General features: G+C 50.7%; 1 protein-coding gene across 2 annotated transcripts in view; it reads left to right on the top strand.

Annotated features, from left to right (window-relative positions):
* Positions 1 to 13509, top strand: part of LOC119969651 (osteoclast stimulatory transmembrane protein-like) — a 48562-nt gene that overhangs the window by 19775 nt on the left and 15278 nt on the right. The gene's annotated exons all lie outside the window — the stretch shown is intronic.

The raw sequence follows: 13509 nt of genomic DNA, 5'->3' as shown, positions 1-13509 counted from the left end.
TTTTCCCTCTGCACACTGTTTCTATTCAAGTCATCAATCAACCCCCTCTTGAATGCTTCGATTGAACCTGCCTCCACCAGGCTTACACCACTCGCTGTGCGAAAAAGATGTTTCTCAAATGACATTTACATGTTTTACAAATCATTTTAAATCTGTGCCCTCTTGGTTTTGATCCTTTTACCAGCCAGAACAGCTTCTCCCTATCTACGCTGTCCAGCCCCCTCGTGACTCTGAACATCTCTAATCAAATCTCCTCTCAGCCTTCTTCTCTCCAAGGAGAACAGTCCCACCCTTTCCAATCTATCCTCACAACTGAGTTTCCCATCCTCTGAACCATTCTTGTAAACCTCTTCTGCACTCTCTCCAATGCATTCAGATACTGTGGCACCCAGATCTGTACACAATACTCCAGCTGAGATCTAACTAGTGTCTTGTATAGGTTCAGCATAACCCCCTTGCTCTTGTATTCTATGACCCTATTAATAAAACTCAGACTATTACATCCTTTGTTACCTGCTCTCTCCACTTGCCCTGTTACATTCAATGATCTCTGCACATAGCCACCCAGGTCCCACTGCTCCCGCACCCCCTTAAAAATTTTACTCCTGGTTTCATATTGTCTGCCGTGTTCTTCCTACCACAATGTATGTACTTTTCCGTATTGAACGTCATCTGCCACCTATCTGCCCACTCCATCAACTTGTCCATGTCCTTTTGAAGTTCCACATTGTCGGCCTCACACATTACAATGCTTCCAGGTTTTGTGTCATCCGCAAACTTTGAAATTGTCCCCTGCAGTCCAAGATCTGAATCATGAATATATATCAGGAAAAGCAAGGGTCCCAATCCCGACCCCTGGGGAACTCCACCATAAATCTACCTCCAACCCAAAAAGTATCTATTGACCATCACTCTTTGATTGCCATTACTATTCCGATTACATAATGGGTGGCATGGTAGCACAGTGGATAGCACTGTTGCTTCAGAGCGCCAGGGACCTGGGTTCAATTCCCGGCTGGGTCACTGTCTGTGCGGAGTCTGCACGTTCTCCCCGTGTGTGCGTGGGTTTCCTCCGGGTGCTCTGGTTTCCTCCCACAGTCCAAAGATGTGCAGGTTAGGTGGATTGGCCATGATAAATTGCCCTTAGCGTCAAAAAATGCCCTTATTGTTGGGTGGGGTTACTGGGTTATGGGGATAAGGTGGAGGTGTTAACCTTGGGTAGGGTGCTCTTTCTAGGAGCCGGTGCAGACTCGATGGGCTGAATGGCCTCCTTCTGCACTGTAAATTCTATGAAATCTGTGAGTCAAACAGGAGGAAGGGCGAGTGGAGAATGGAGGGAGGAGATTTTTGCAGGAGGTGATTGAGGTGAGGGGGCGACAAGACAGATGTAGGAAAAATGCTGAAGAGTAGGAGTTGTTGAAGTGAGATTAGGACTTGTTGAAGTGAGCAGGCGGCGATGGGCAAGCAAAGGAAGCAAAGAGAGTCTACAGGTTGAAAGATTAAGGGGACAAAGAGAATCTGGGTGAGAGGATGACGAATGTAGAGATGTAAGGTGGTGGCCGGCCACTCAGGGAGCAGAGGAGAGATTTGAAAACTAGAAACAAGAATTTCTAAATCGAGAGAGTGGGACACAGGGGAACCAGTGGAGAGTGGGGGGGGGGGGGGGGGGGTGTGCTAATGGGAGCTTTGAATTTTACTTGCTTCCTTTCCAACACTGACCCCAGTGTTTCAGGCTTGCCCGCTGTCAGGGTGCAACAATACTGTGTTTCCTCAAGTTTCTAAGGCGACAGTGCCCTCCAGTGGTGTAGAGTTTTGCAGCACTGGTTGTTATTGCTGTTTGGCAGGTTTGAAGGAAATTAGATATTTTTCCAAATAGTGATATCAGGATAGAGAAAAGAATAATTAATAATAATAATCTTTATTAGTGTCACAAGTAGGTTTACATGAACAATTCAATGAGGTTACTGTGAAAAGCCCCTAGTCTCCACATTCCGGTGCCTGTTCGGGTACACGGAGGGAGAATTCAGAATTTCCAATTCACCGAAAAGCACGTCTTTCGGGACTTGTGGGAGGAAACCGGAGCACCCGGCGGCAACCCACGCAGACACAGGGACAACATGCAGACTCCTCACAGTGACCCAAGCCGGGAATCGAACCCGGGACCCTGGCACTGTGAAACACTGCGCTACCTAATTTAATTGTTGATAGAAATCCTACACAGAACCTCTGCTGCAACAAAATTCAGAGAAGGAAATAACAGCATTGGACGATCCCGGCAACCGGGTGGGGCTATTTCCCAAAACACTATCTCACTCTTGGAAGTTAGAAAACTCTTCATCTTCTTCTCCATTGCCCTCTCCTGAGGCTCGTAAACCCAGGCCTGGCATCAGCTAATCAGAATTTCCTGACTTACTTTCAATGTTACTTTGCGTAGTTCCAGTAAAATCCCACAGTTTAGGCCAGGATTTTCCATACCCGCTGTGGTTGATTCCCAGGCATGGTGAACCGTTCAGTTCCGTCCACTTCAGTGGGACTGGAAGGTCCTGCTGGGAGGAGAGGTCAAAAAATCCCTCCCCATGAATCTTGACTTCTTACATTGGTCACTCAATAAAGATTGGCTTGAAGAGGGGACAGGAGGGTTGGGTTGGGGAGGTGGTGGTAGGGGTGGGAAGGAGTGAGGTGGGAAGGGAAGGGCTGTGGAGGGGAAGCGTAGCAGCAGGGAGGTGGCTGCAGGTGTTGGGAGAGATGGAGGGGTGAGAAGGGGGTGGGGTGAATGGGCTAGGGAAAGGAGGGAGAGTAAGGAGAAGTGAGGGCTGGGGCGTGGAGTCATTGGGTGGGGAAAGGGGAAAGGTGAGCTGTGAAGGGGAAGGTGATGGAGAGGAGAAGGGGAAGGGTGAGGGTCAGTGGAAGGATTAGGAGGAGTAAGGAGAGAGGTCAGGACAGATGAGGAGAGATGGGGAGGGAAAGGGAGCAGAGAGGAAGGCTGGGAAGGATTAGCAAACTCTGCAAACAAGGTCACACTATGTCCATCAACACAAGCACATGTTTTTAAACCTATTAGTTAATCTCCCATGGCATTTCTCATGGTTGGACTGGCCTTGGGAGCAGGATCATAATGAATAGTTGCTGACCTGATTTATTTCTTTATCATGGGTAAGTGTCAGGTAAACAGAATTTTAACTGATCTATATTTCTATTGTTAGAAGGTATAGATTTAAGTGCGTTCAATTTAGTAGTTTTGTGTCAGAAGAATTGAGTGGCATCTTGCTTCTGGTTTCGGAGCAAGGTGCTATCCTTGAAGTCTATGTATATTTGCGAAGTTAAGGGGGACTAAAGGATTATATAATAATCAAACCTTTTATGTTTCCTAGTTGTTACAACCCAATTAGCATTCCTGTGTTCCTCCATCTATAAAACTTTACCATCTTCTGAGTCAAGGTTCTATTCTGGAAAATTCCCATCCAGTACTAACACCAACTGGGATAGTAACAAAAGGGGAGGGTCTTGTGGGATTTCAAAACATGGAAAAAGTGCTATTGGATGCTGATTAGTCGTAATTTCGTGGGATATTCTTAAAAATGGAAAGCAAGTTACTAGATGCTGAATAGTAAAACTTGATCTGGAATTTATTGATAAATGGTGGAATCTGTGAATTCTTAAAAAGAGTTTGCGGAGTCAAAGAACAAAAGAAAGAATTTGCATATACCTGGCAGAGTAAAGACAGAATCTTTGACAGAAGTGGCAGTTCTGTCTTCCCCGGTGCCTGCTTTGCCTCCAATCACTGTTCTGCTGTCAGTTCCCACTCTCGGCAACTAACAATTTGACTGACAGTCAAAGGCAGGACAGTGAATACGCAATGGCTAATATTAAGGAACTAATGTATGCATCACAATAGTTGAAAATTCTTTCTAGAGCAAAAACAGAATAAGGAAAACAAATTAAATCTAGTATTAGCTCCAAAGAAGAATAAAGTCACGAGAAAAAGTAGCTAGCCTGATGTTGGGAGCAGTTTAGAATTCAGCAAAGGAGGACCAAGAGATTGATTAAGAAGAGAAACATTTAGAGTATGAGAGTAAACCTGCAAGGAATATAAAAGCAGACTGTGAAAGCTACTATGAGTGTGTAAAAAGGAAACTATTAATGAAGACAAATGTGGGTCCTTCACAGACTGAGACGGGTGAATTAATATTGGAGAACAAGGAAATGGCAGAGCAACTAAATAACGACTTTAGCTCTGCGTTCACACATGGAAGACACAAATAACTTCGCAGAAATGCTGGGGGAGCAAGGATCTAGTGAGAAGGAGGAATTGAAGGAAATTAGTATTCATTAAAAAATAGTGCTGGAGAAATTAACAAGACTGAAAGCCGATAAATCCCTTGGGCCTGATAATCTACATCCCAGGGTATTAAAGGAAATAATGGATGCATTGGTTGTCATCTTCCAAAACTCTGTAGATTCTGGAACAGCCCCGGCAGATTGGAAAGTGGCAAATATTTCCCCACTATTTCAACAAGGAGGGAAGGAGAAAACAGAGAATTACAAAGTGATTAGCCCAACGTTAGTAGCAGGGAAATGCTAGAATCTATTATAAAGGATGTGTTAGCAGGACACATCATATCATATAAACGGGATCAGACAAAGTCAACATTTTTGAAAGGAAATTCATTTTTGACAAATACACTGGAGTTTTTTTGAAGAAGTAACTAGTAGATTGGATAAAGGAGAACCAGTGGATGTGGTGTAATTGCATATTCAGAAAGCTTTTGATAAAGTGCACTTAAGTGGTGATGCACTATCAATTATGACGAGACGAGAGTAGAGAGTAATCGAGCCTTAATCGAACCGAAATGGCTGCAGCTTGGTGAGCACACACATTTATACTCCGCCTACTGGGCGGAGCCAGCAGGCAGGGATCTACCCCCGTACCTGTAGTACAGGAGCCTCACCCCGTAATACACCTCATGTATGTGATATATTCACCCCCCTGTTAAAAAAGAGTCCGGGGGGGGAGGGGGGGGGGGGGTGGAAAACTAGTTACATGTATGCGAGCAATTTAAAGCGTACATTTTTGGGGAAAGTTCACAAATTGAGCCGGTTGGGTGCCTTGATCCTCTGTTGTGAGCATCGCAGTCCCGGTGGTGATGCAGGTGCCGGCTCAGTCGCCAGTGACTTCGGGAGCGTGTAGACCTCATCTTCATCCCCGGGTGCTCCCAGAGTCACGAAGGCAGGATGTCTTGTGCCCATCGACCTTTACTGTCGTTGACACGGTTGCAAGGTTGTGCTGCCGGGACTGGTCGATCGTGACGGAGGCGGGCTGTAGCCGGTGTTGGTAGGCCCCGGGCTGGTTGACGGCGGTTGCGGACGATGAGCAGCCCGATGAGGTGCCCGACGAGCAGGGGTTCTGAGGCGGGGAAGATGGCGGTGCCCACGGGTGCATGTGGTGGGCGACGTTAAGGATGGCGGCGCCAATGGGCCACACGAGGTCTGATGGGGGGGAAGATTGTGGCACCCACGGGCCGCACGTGTCCTGGGGCAAGGAAGATGGCGGCGCCCACAGGCTGCACGTGGGTTGCGTGGATGAAAGTGGCAGCATCCATGGGTTGCATGTGGGGGGGTGCAGGAACAATGGGCCTAGTTACAGCGGCGATCAACCAGGCCTGGCACACCGCAGCAAAATGTTCTTTCTTCCCGCAGGTCTTGCAGAGTGCACTCCGCGCCGGGCAGCGCTGCCGGGGGTGCCTTGTCTCTCCGTAGAAATAGCTCTTGGGCCCCCCGGGGTTGGCTGGCTGCCGCACGGCGCAGGCTTGTGGTTGGCTGGGGGCAGCCGCTGGTGGGGTCCATGCTGAGGCGGCCACTGGTGGGGTCCATGCTGAGGCGGCCGCTGGTGGGGTCCATGCTGAGGCGGCCGCTGGTGGGGTCCATGATGAGGCGGCCGCTGGTGGGGTCCATGCTGAGGCGGCCGCTGGTGGGGTCCATGCTGAGGCGGCCGCTGGTGGGGTCCATGCTGAGGCGGCCGCTGGTGGGGTCCATGCTGAGGCGGCCGCTGGTGGGGTCCATGCTGAGGCGGCCGCTGGTGGGGTCCATGCTGAGGCGGCCGCTGGTGGGGTCCATGCTGAGGCGGACGCTGGTGGGGTCCACGATGTCCAGGAGGGGGACGCCGTGCGGTCCGGGGCGTACGCTTGTACATTACGGGTGGCAACAGTTAGCGAGGCCGCGAGTTTCTTGGTCGCCGCGAGGTCGAGGGTAGCCCCTTCTAAGAGGCGCTGGCGGATGTACGCCGACCCTATGCCCGTAACGAAAGCGGCCCTGATTAGGAGTTTGGAACGTTCAACGGCCGAAACGGCCTGGCAATCGCAGTCCCTCACCAGAAATCTTCCAAGGACTCACCGGGGAGTTGATGCCGCGTGGACAGGAGGTGCCTGGCATAGGGTTTGTTGGCCTGCTGGGTGTAGTTCTCTTTCAGAAGCGCCATGGCCTCAGCGTAGGTGGGCGCATCCCAGATGAGGGGAAAGATATCGGAGTTCAGCCGTGTATACAGGATCTGGGGTTTCTGTGCTTCTGTGGGTTGTTCCATCGCAGATCCGATGTAGGCTTCAAAGCAAGCTAGCCAGTGGGCGAAGGCCGACGTGGCGTTGCCAGCTTGAGGGTGCAGCTGCAGGCGATCTGGCTTGATGCGGAGATCCATCATTGTAAAATCTCTGCTTAATAAATTGATGCACTATCAATTACAACGCGACGAGAGTAGAGAGTAATCGAGGCTTTATTAAGCAGAGATGAGAAGCCTCCTGCAGCTGCTGCCGAAATGGCTGCAGCTCGGTGAGCACACACATTTATACTCCGCCCCAGGCAGGGATCTACCTCGTACCTGTAGGACAGGAGCCTTACCTTATTACATCTCATGTATGTGATATATAAAAACAGTGGTGACAACCACAAGATCAGTGCCTGGTCGCGGCTATTCACAATATGGGCAGAACTGAGTGTCGGTTCTCAAGTCCAGTCAGTGGATGGCTGCCAGGAAGACAGCACCATGATTTTCAGAGGGAGCATTCATCAAACACTTGGGTGTTGTGGAGCAGAGGCGTGACATCCTCATTTAAACAAAGTCTGCCTCCTGATGTCTTCCGCTGTCCCCTTTCACAGCCCCTTCACACCTCCACAGTGACCCCTCACCCAGCTACATTACGGATTCCCAACACTTCTCATGGCACCTTCCAACCCCCTCCCATCCCCAATCCCCATGTACCCCCCCCCCCCCCCCCCCCCCCCAGTAGATAATCTGGCCTCACATCCCCGCTCCAACCCATGTCCCACTCATGACAGCCTTCGTCACCTGGCAGGACCCCAGCCTACACTTTCCCCAACTGCCTCATTGCAGTAGGAACTCAAGAACAACCGGTGAGAGTGGGTACAGCCTGCAGGAGTCATGCCTGAGCTAAGATGCCTAAAGCCCTTTGAGGAGAAGGCCCTTGAGCTGGCAGGCGAGGAGCAGGACCTCACCAGTGCAGAGGCTGAAGTGGGGGCAAGAGACAAAAGTGAGAATCATCACGGCATGCAGCCATGGTGGAAGCCTCACAGGAGTTCACTTTCGCCCAACATTTACCCCCCTATGATGCACTAATGCCGCCTCGCTTCCCTTTCAGGGTCAATCAGTCAACCAGCCCAGACCATCATCGCACCCTCTGCACACCACAGACCTGAGCAGCTACAAGGGAGACATCTCAGAGACCAGCATCCAAGAGGCGTCACAGCTGTCACCCACACCCTCCACCAGCGCAGGAATGGCACCTCGGTAGGATTACCCAGTTGGCAGGCTTCAGTGCCACTCACTGGTGAGCACCTCACGGCTGAACACCCACAGGAAGGGGAGGAAGGAATGTCCCAAACGGCCAGCACTTGGAGGGACGGCGGAGCCTGGGGACTCAGCTGGCCCCTGGCCGATGATGTGCCCCTGGGTCTCGTCGTCCTGGAGCTGCAAAGGCAGAGTCGCGAGCCTGAGGCGGGATGACAGCAGCCCTCCTCGAACTCCAAAGCCGACTGGAGGAGACCAATCACTTTCTGTCCGAGGAGATGATGTAGTCACTCCGACGCAACGAGGCCAACAAACTGCAGGGGTGCCATCCACCAGCCAATCAATCGAACTGAGTCCCACTCCATCTCTCAGGGTCTGGGCTTTTTGTCTAAAGCTAGAGTGTTCTCTGTTGTATTCCTCGTTGTCTCTGCTGCCAAAGGTACATGTCCATGAAGTATTTATGGATGAAAATGATAACAGCAAAAATGAAAAAAGGGAAAATAAGGGAATCATCAGGAAGGATCCTTACACATCCAATTAATATTTGGAATTAAAAATCTAATGGTGACCATGAGACCATTGTCAATTGTGGTAAAAACCTGTCCTTGAGGACAGGAATTCTGCAGTCCTCACCTGGTCATGTGACTCCAGATTCACAGAATGGTTGACACAGTAGTTGACACTTAAATTCCGTCTGAAATGCTGAGCCAACTGCTCAGTTGTGTCAAAACCGTTTCAAAGTCTAAAAGAAAAGACACTGGACGGACCACCCAGCATCGAACTAGGCATTGAAACGACAAATGGCAAAGTCCTCCTTACTAACATCGGGGGGCTTGTGCCAAAGTGGGAGGGCTGTGTCACAGACTAGTCAAACAACAGCCTGACATAGTCATAATCACCGAAGCATACCTTACAGTGCCACCACTATCACCATCCCTGGGTTTGTCCTGTCCCACGAGCAAGACAGACCCAGCAGAGGTGGTGGCAGCTCAGCGGTATACAGTCATAGAACATAGAACATAGAACAGTACAGCACAGAACAGGCCCTTCGGCCCTCGATGTTGTGCCGAGCAATGATCACCCTACTCAAACCCCTGTATCCACCCTATACCCGTAACCCAACAACCCCCCCTTAACCTTACTTTTTAGGACACTACGGGCAATTTAGCATGGCCAATCCACCTTGACCCCCAAACTCCCTGCCCCCTTTGACCCCCCTCACCCTGCCCCTTTTGACCCCCCTCACCCTGTCCCCCTTGACCTCCAAACTCCCTGTCCCCCTTGACCCCCCTCACCCTGTCCCCCTTGACCCCCAAACTCCCTGTCCCCCTTGACCCCCTCACCCTGCCCCCTTGTCCCCCCCTCACCCTGCCCCCTTGTCCCCCCCTCACCCTGCCCCCTTGTCCCCCCCTCACCCTGCCCCCCTTGTCCCCCCCCTCACCCTGCCCCCTTGTCCCCCCCTCACCCTGCCCCCTTGTCCCCCCCCTCACCCTGCCCCCTTTGACCCCCTCACCCTTCCCCCCTTGATCCCCCCCCTCACCCTGAACCCCCCCAAACACCCTCAGCCCCCCCGCTCCCTCAGGAGAGTTTTTCCCTGGGAGTCCTCAACACCGACTCTGGACCCCCATGATGTCTCATGGCTTCAGGTCAAACATGGGCAAGGAAACCTCCTGCTGATTACCCACATACCGGCCACCATCAGTTGATGAATCAATACTCCTCCATGTTGAACACCACTTGGAGGAAGCACTGAGTATGGCAAGGGCACAGAATGTAATCTGGGTGGGGGGGGGGGGGCGTCAATATCCATCACCAAGAGTGGCTTGTTAGTACCACTATTGACCGGGGTCCCCAGGTCCTAAAGGACATAGCTACTAGACTGGGTCTGCGACAGGTGGTGAGGGAGCCAAGAGGGAAAAACATACCATACTCATTCTCACCAATCTGCCTGCCGCAGATATACCTGTCCATGACAGTATCAGTAGGAGTAACCACTGCACAGTCCTTATGGAGACAAAGTACTGTCTTCACATTGAGGATTTCCTCCGAGTGCCATTCCTGTGCTGGTGGAGGGTGCGGGTGACAGCGCTATCTTTGTGCTAAATGGGATAGATTCAGAACAGATCTAGCAACTCTGGACTGGGCATCCATGAGGCACTGTGGACCATCAGCAGCAGAATTGTACTCAGCCACAATCTGTAACTGCATGGCCCGGCATGTCCAACGCTCTACCATTACCAGCAAGCCAGGAGATCAAACCTGGTTCAATGAAGTGTGCAGGTGGACATGCCAGGAGCAGCACCAAGCATACCAAAAATCAGATGTCAACCTGATGAAGCTACAACACAGGACTGCTTGCATGTCAAATAACATAAGCAGCAGTGATAGACTGAGCCAAGTGTACCTACAATCAACGGATCAGGTCTGTGCAGTCCTGCCACGTCCAATTGTGAATGGTGATGGACAATTAAACAACTCAATGGAGGAGGAGGCTTCACAAATATGTGATGGAGGGGCCCAGCACATCACTGCAAAAGACAAGGCCGCAGCATTCGCAATAATCTTCAGCCAGAAGTGCCAAGTTCAGGGTCCATCTCGGTCTCCTCCAGAGGTCCCCAGCATCATAGATGTCCGCCTTCAGCTAATTCAATTCACCCCACCTGATATCAAGAAACGGCTGAAGGCATCGGATACTGCAAAAGCTATGGCGTCTGACAATATCCCAGCAACAGTACTGAAGACTTATGTTTCAGAACTTGCCGCACCTTTAGCCAATCTGTCCCAGTACAGTACAACACTGGCATCTACCCATAATTATCTGAAGGCGGACATCTATGATGCTGGGGACCTCTGGAGGAGACCGAGATGGATCCTTCACTTGGCACTTCTGGCTGAAGGTTATTGCGAATGCTGCAGCCGGAAATGTGGAAAATTGCCCAGGTGTGTCCTGTACACAAAAAGCAGGACAAATCCAACCCAGTCTACTCTCAATCATCAGTAAAGTGATGGAAGGGATCATCAACAGTGCTATCGAGCTGCACGTACTTAGCAATATCCTGCTCACTGACACTCAGATTGGTTTCTGCCAGGGTCATGCAGCTCCTGACATCATTACAGCCTTAGTTCAAACGTGGACAAAAGAACAGAACTCCAGAGGTGAGGTGAGAGTGACTGCCCTTGGCACCAAGGCAGCAATTGACGGGGGCAGACATGGTAGCACAGTGGTTAGCACTGTGGCTTCACAGCTCCAGCGTCCCAGGTTCGATTCCGCCTTGGGTCACTGTCTGTGTAGAGTCTGCACATTCTCCTCGTGTTTGCGTAGGTTTCATCCGGGTGCTCCGGTTTCCTTCCACAGTCCAAAGATGTGGCGTTTAGGTGGATTGGCCATGCTAAACTGCCTTTAGTATAGTGTCCAAAAAAAGGTTAGGTGGGGTTACGGGGATGGGGTGGAAGTGTGGGCTTGAGTGGGGGTGCTCTTTCCAAGGGCCGGTGCAGACTCGATGTGCCGAATGGCCTCCTTCTGCACTGTGGATTCTCTGATTCTATGACCGAGTATGGTATCAAGGAGCCCTAGCAGAACTGGAGTGAATAGGAATCAGGGGGAAAACTCTCCACTCGTTGGAGTCATACCTGGCACAAAGGAAGATGGTTGTGGTTGTTGGATGTCAGTCATCTCAGTCCCGGGTCATCACTGCAGGAGTCCCTCAGCGTAGTATCCGAGGCCCAACCATTTTCAGCTGCTTCATCAATGATCTTCCTTCCATCAGAAGGTCAGGTGTGGGATGTTCTCTGATGATTGCTCAATGTTCAGCACTATTTGCGACTCCTCACACACAGAAGCAGTCCACATACGATTGCAGCAAGACCTGTACAATATCCAGGCTTGGGCTGACAAGTGGCAAGTAACATTCGTGCCAGGCAATGACCATATCCAATAAGAGAGAATCAAACCATTGCCCATTGCCAATCAATGGCATTACCATCACTGAATCCCCCGCTATCAACATCCTGGAGATTACCATTGACAGGCAAGTGAACTGGACTAGTCATATAAATACTGTGGCTACACGAGCAGGACAGAGGCTGGGAATCCTGTGGCGAAGATCACAGCAACTGACTCCCCAAAGCCAGTCCACCAGCCACAAGGCTCAAGTCAGGAGTGTAATGGAATATTTCCAACTTGCCTGGATGAGTGCAGCTCCAACAACACTCAAGAAGATTGATTGGCACCCCTTCCACAAATATTCACTCCATCCTCCACCGACATACAGTAGCAGCAGTGTGCACTGTCCACAAGATGGGAGCAGAATACCATTCAAAAGAATTGTTTCATACAAGGGGTGTAATTGGATTCAGTTTTATTAGTAATTTCACAGGGTAGAAAAATTAACTGACTCCTGAGCAACAAAGAGGAATGATTGAACAATACCGTAATGTCCGCGATTCAGCAGACTCAAATTAAATTCCGTTGAATGGCCCAAATAGCAGGGTGTTTATTGGTGGCTGCAATGCCCAGAAACACCCTGCTATTCAAAGAAACCTTGTTGTTTTATTTGGCCTTGGGTAATTTCTCCCCAACAACGCTGCACTTAGAGGGATCGGGCGTCATTTAGTCCAGCAGCCCCGATCTTCCCCCCCCCTTTCAGGCCCTCCACGCTCTTTTGACCCTCCCTCCACTCCTCCAACCTTGAAGAGGCTCCCAGGAACCACCCCCCATCGTCCACCCCCTTCCACCTGGCAAGGCCCCCACAGTCCATGGCAGTGCCAACTTGCCCTGTCACTGAGGGGTCTCCAACCCCCACCCCCCCCCCCCCACCCCCCCCCCCCCCCTTCCCCAGGCACCATTGCATTTGTGTAGGCCAGTACTAAACAGCAGCATGGCGAGGTCTGCCTGGCGTGGCTAGTGAGTCCCAGGCGCTAGGTGAATCCAGCGCTGGGGAGGTAAACGAGCTGTAAGGCTCATTTAAATATTGAGATCTGAATCTCACCCAGTGAGGGTGGCACCCAGATCCCACCCGGTGGAGCGAGTTAGTGATTGCGCACCCAGATTTGGGGCTCACGCGCGATTCACCCGTTGTGCCCGGATCTGCGCTGGGCACAACTGGGTCGTTGAATGTCACCCAATGTGTATTTAAGAATGTATAGGCCTCCCAGTCCAGAAATTAGTTACAGATGCAAAACAATCTCTTGGATACATCTGCAATGCAGCCTGAAATTGACAATGTTTCAGTAAGTTAGGGAACTTAGTGAGGGGAGGGGATGAATCAGTTAATATACCTGCTCCTCATCATCTCATGACCCCTTCAAGTAAGCTAACACATATTTGCATGAGTTGAACGCAGGGTCATAGTTGATGTGTTGGGTAAGCTGGGTCTGCGAGGACTGCGTTTACTGCAGCAGTGAGAGAGACAGGCTTCCAACACTTGAAGAAATGCAACTCTATTTTATTGAACTCTTAACTATCAAACATACTGTAACTGTGGGTTGACACTATGCTGAGTTGACTGGAGACCTGAGGCTAACCTGACCAGACTATCTTACTACCACATGGTGGATGTTCTAGTTGTTGCTCACGGGCTCTGCCTGTCTCAGAGGCTGGATCCCGAGAGAGCGGGAAAACTAGTGCCCTCTGGCTTTATAGTGGCCGTGTCCTGTCTGGTGATTGGCTGCTGTGTTCTGTGTGTTCATTGGTCATCCTGTGTGTCAATCAATGT

The sequence above is a fragment of the Scyliorhinus canicula genome, chromosome 7 (assembly GCF_902713615.1).
Source record: "Scyliorhinus canicula chromosome 7, sScyCan1.1, whole genome shotgun sequence".
Taxonomy (NCBI): domain Eukaryota; kingdom Metazoa; phylum Chordata; class Chondrichthyes; order Carcharhiniformes; family Scyliorhinidae; genus Scyliorhinus; species Scyliorhinus canicula.
Note: the sequence above shows the minus strand (reverse complement) of the source record. Positions and strands in the feature narration are given on the sequence as shown.